The sequence below is a fragment of the Trachypithecus francoisi genome, unplaced genomic scaffold, assembly GCF_009764315.1.
Source record: "Trachypithecus francoisi isolate TF-2019V2 unplaced genomic scaffold, Tfra_2.0 Lachesis_group17, whole genome shotgun sequence".
Lineage (NCBI taxonomy): Eukaryota > Metazoa > Chordata > Mammalia > Primates > Cercopithecidae > Trachypithecus > Trachypithecus francoisi.
The window spans coordinates 28,712,788-28,717,665 of record NW_022681462.1 but is presented as its reverse complement, the minus strand read 5'-3'; the positions used below and the strand labels follow the sequence as shown (position 1 = coordinate 28,717,665).

The window sequence follows — 4,878 nt, the reverse complement described above, 5'->3', positions numbered from 1 at the left end:
AGAACAATTACCAGTGCCAGTTAAGTATATTATTCACATAAGAGGAGAAAATTACCAATCTACATTCTATAAATAGTCTGAATTATGAGAAATAATAAACATTGAACACTTCTAGGAAAAAAATGTAGGAGATTGTTGTGCCCAGACCCACGATGTCCCAAAAGCAACCACCAGAGACCAGAGTCAAAGCCAAGAGGCAGGGTTCGCTTTATTTCGAGTTCGAACTCAGTTCTCTCCAGCTAGGCACTAGTTCCCAGGGAGAGACCCCGAGCTCGGGGTTTCAGCCGTTTTTATAGTCCGGCACAAACAAGTTACAGAGAATCTGGGGAATTTTACAGTTGTGTGTTTACAATCGGCTGACATTTAAAGTTATACATTAGTCAGTTGTTCATTGGTTCCCGCCCTTCGGCCATATCATAAACGGCCGTTCCCGCCCTTTGGCAAAACCACAAACGGCCGTGACGCATTTAGGGACTTTCCACATAACCTTGTTGTTTCAGCATTACGGGGGTGGGGGTGGTTTCTTGCCGCCTCTGGTTTCCAGTACTTTTCCACTTAGCATTTCTAGCTTTTCTCTTTCTATCACACTTCCCCCTCTCTCTGGTATCTCAAGAGCCAATCTTGGGTCTTATGTGTCTGACTCGAAGGCCTCAGTGACTACAGGTTGGTACTGGGCTCTCAGGACCATAAGCTGAACAGTGTTGAGTCTCTCTTTTATGAAATTTGTTAGTTTGTTTATCATGTATGGTCCTATAGTAAGAAGAAGAAGTATACTTATGAACGGTCCTATGAGGGGCACTAAGAGGGAGTACATAGAGGAATTCCACCAGCTGTTGGCGGCCGAAGTGAATTGTTGTTTCTGCAATTCTAAGCTAAGTTTATGTAGCTGCTGAACCTGTGTTTCTACGAGTCCAGATTCATTTATATAGAAACAACAATCTTCTTTGAGGAAAAGGCAGGTCTCTCCTTTTTCGGTCGTTAATAGTGCACGGCGATTTTGTAAGGTAACTTGGGCAAGGGAAGTTAACTGTCTCTGTAATGAGGCAAGGGATTCGGCAGAATCCTCCACAGCTATGGAGAATTGTTGAGAGAGTTTTGCAGTGCTGATAAGGGAGTGTCCCAAAGCTTCCCCGGCTAGGCCTGCAGCAACTAGAGATGTAGTGAGTGAGACTCCGGCTACTAGGGGAAGGAATACAGCTCGTTTTGATCTAGGGGAAGGGGTGGAGTCCCATTTTGAAAATTCTGCAGGAGTGCGCAAGGTTAATTGGGGGACTAGTGTGACGGAGAGACACAGTAGGGTCGTAGTGCCCTGAGTGGAAAGGTTTTTGGACAGGGTTCCATTGCACCAGAAAAAAGAACCGGGAGGGGCGAAGAGGGGTGAGTTAGGAGTAGAAGTTGCATTACAAAGGTCAGAGCCAGCATTTGAATAACAAAAGGGGACCTGTGTCTGTCTGGGGTTCAGGAATAAGGGGACGTCAGGGATTGGTATTTGGCTGTTGTTGGGACTGAGAGAAGTGTTAGAAGGGCCCAGAAGCGGGACTGCTGTTAGCGGCGGTCGCCCCAAAGCTGCGCAGAAGCAGGCAGAGAGGTTGCCTAAGCCAGTAGCGTTTGCAATTTCTAACCCTTCTTTTAGTAGGGATAACCAGGAAAAGGAGCGGGTAGAAGTTAAAACTGAAAGCTGGACATTTAATTCCCTTTCCTGGTTCTGTATAGCCCTGTGGAGGGTAGTCTGGATTTGGACGAGGGAGCGCCAGAGAAAGAGATGGCTGCTGGGCCAGGTAGTCCCTGAAGTTAAGTACATGGCTCCTTTCTGTTGGGAGGTCCACCGGGAGTCCCAGGGGTCCCAAATGACCCAGGTGTAGCCTAATGTAGTTTTAAAAAAATTATGTGACTGCCATTTTTGATTGGGTAGGGACTCAGAAGCCTTTAGAATTTTAACAGTATGGATTCTGCAGGACCTATATGGACAGCCGACACTTTGTTCTATCCATGAATTATTACAATAAGAGAGTGTCTGATCAAAAAGAAAACAAATTGCGGGTGCTGCTTTTCCTGGGTGGTTTTTAAAGTCAGTGAAATTTAGATAGATAGGGGAGCTGCAAGCCCCCGGGGGGGACAATCAGCAGTGCCTAATAGATAGCCCTTTTGTTCTGTCTGAGCATAATTGGTCCAGTTTTCAGTCAGGAAGAAACGTCAGGCGAAGGGGGATGTGGCTGGGTTTGCCCCAGTCTCCCAACAGGGGGTCCATAAGAGTAAAAGAGCTATAAGAGAAATAAGTGTCATAGTTACAGTTTGGGTTGCTGACGGCGCAGAACAAGCTTTAAAGGGTTTTCTTTGGTCCGATCAACTGTCCAGGTTGCTGTCTCGCCTGTTGAGGATCTAACAAGGTCCGAGAATGGATCCACAGGCTTGGTGTGGGTGTGATGGATCCAGGCGACGATACCTTCTACTTTGAGGGCTGTAGGTGTAGTCAGGATCACCTGGAATGGTCCTTTCCACCGGGGTTCTAGGGTCTCTTGTCAGTGACGCTTGACGAGGACCCAGTCTCCCGGTTTATATTGATGTGGAATGGGTGGAGTCCCAGCTTCATATAGTTCTTTTAATTTGGGCCAAACTTCTTCATGAACTTTCTGCAGGGCTTGTAAGGAAAACAAAAGTTCAAGACCATTATCTGTGTCAGCTTTGAGGAGGTTGGCTTTTAGGTTGGGGATAACAGGGGGTGGTTTGCCAAACATTATTTCATAAGGGGTAAGTCCTAGTTTATAGGGAGAGTTACGTGCCCTGTACAGAGCGTAGGGGAGGAGGACTACCCAGTTAGCGCCAGTCTCCATGGTCAATTTGGTTAGGGTCTCTTTTAATGTTTTATTTATTCTTTCTACCTGTCCTGAGCTTTGGGGTCGATAGGCACAATGTAGTTTCCAATTAGCCCCAAGGATGGAAGCCAGTTCCTGACTTACCTTTGCAATGAAGGCCGGCCCGTTATCCGACCCTATTATGACTGGAAAGCCATACCTGGGCAGGATCTCTTCTAGGATCTTTTTGGTTACGATCTGTGCAGTTTCTTTTTTTCTCGGGAAAGCTTCCACCCATCCTGAAAATGTATCTATAAAAACTAGTAAGTATTTGTATCCATATTTTCCTGGTTTTATTTCAGTAAAGTCAATTTCCCAATATATCCCAGGTCTATCTCCCCTTTGTCTCTTTTCCGCTGTGCATGTCCCATGTCCGGCATTATTGAGTTGGCACACTACACAGTTCTTAACCGCGGCATCTATTTTTTCAGAGGCATTTTTGATTTTTAGTCCAGTATGTTGAATTAAATCTAGCATCCGGCGCGTGCATAGATGAGTGCTTCGATGGATGTGTTCTATTACCCGCTGTCCTAGCTTTTCTGGGAGGATAGTATTGTTGTTAGAGTCTTTCCACCACAGATTACTGACCTGTGTTCCGGGGAGTTTACTTATCCACTGGAGGTCGTCCTCTGAGTAGTCCGGGTGAGATGGCAATTCTCTGGGGCCGGGGTCGGGCAGCTGGAGGGTCAGGAGCCGAGGAGTGGTTTTGGCCACGTCTTTTGCAGTCCGATCAGCCAGGTTGTTACCTCGGGCGACCGGGTTAGTGGCCTTCTGATGTCCCGGACAGTGGACGATAGCCAGCTTTTTGGGTTCCCAAAGGGCAGCCAGAAGATTTAAGATTTCCTCTTTGTTCTTAATGTCTTTTCCTTCAGCTGTGAGAAGCCCCCTCTCTTTGTATATAGCACCACGGATGTGGGCGGTGGCAAAGGCGGATCGGCTGTCAGTATATACTGTCAGTTTACGGCCCTTGCCCAGTTTTAGGACTTGCGCCAAGGCAATTAACTCAGCTCTTTGAGCCCATGTTCCTGGAGGTAATGGCTCGGCCCAAATTATTTCAGTCTCTGAGGTTACTGCTGCCCCTGCATACCTCTGTCCTTGGTAAATGAAGCTGCTCCCGTCAGTGAACCAGGTGAGGTCTGTATCTGGCAGTGGCCGGTCCTGGAGGTCTTCTCTGACTCCATGTACCTGGGCTAGTATTTCAGTGCAGTTGTGGAGAGGCTTACTTAGGTCTGGGTCTGGCAGTAACGATGCTAGGTTTAGGGCCGTTGGGGGTTTGAATGTTATTCTGAGGGGGTTTAGCAACAGCCCCTGGTAATGGGTAAGCCGAGCATTACTGAGCCATCGGTCGGGGGGCTGTCTAAGGATGCCTTCGACAGCGTGGGGGGTGGTGGCTTGTAATTCTTGGTCCATGGCCAGTTTATCAGCATCTTTGACCATCAGGGCTGTCACTGCAATCATCCGGAGGCAAGGAGGCCATCCTGCAGCCACCGGGTCCAGTCTCTTTGAGAGGTATGCAACTGGCCTGCGCCACGGACCCAAATTTTGAGTTAGAACTGCTTTTGCTATGCCCCGGCTTTCGTCTACGTATAAGTGAAAAGGCTTAGAAACATCCGGAAGACCCAGGGCAAGGGCTGAGAGCAGAGCAGTTTTAATTTGCTGGAAAGTCAGCTCAGCCTCTTCAGTCCAATTGAAGGACTGTTGCTCTTTGGTAGCCTGATAGAGAGGTTTTGCCAGTTCAGCGAAGCCAGGTATCCAAAGCCTGCAGAACCCTGCAGATCCCAGGAACTCTCTTACCTGTCGTGTTGACTGTGGTCTGGGGATCTGTAGGACAGTTTCTTTTCGGGCATTTGTTAGCCAACGCTGTCCCCCTCTCAGTAGATATCCCAAATAGGTTACTTCTGGCTTGCAGATTTGGGCCTTTTTAGCTGAGGCCCGCTAACCTAGGTTTCCCAGGGTTTGTAGGAGGTCTTTGGTTCCTTGGATGCAAGCCTCTGGGGACTTTGCCGCTATTAAGAGATCATCAACA

At 47.9% G+C, this 4,878-nt stretch overlaps 1 long non-coding RNA gene across 1 annotated transcript; it reads left to right on the top strand.

Annotated features, from left to right (window-relative positions):
- The first annotated feature begins 362 nt into the window (after positions 1-362).
- Positions 363-2,959, top strand: LOC117062089. Its single transcript, XR_004428210.1, has 3 exons — positions 363-510; positions 2,010-2,012; positions 2,946-2,959. It is a non-coding gene; the product is annotated as an uncharacterized LOC117062089 (long non-coding RNA).
- The last annotated feature ends 1,919 nt before the right edge of the window (positions 2,960-4,878 follow it).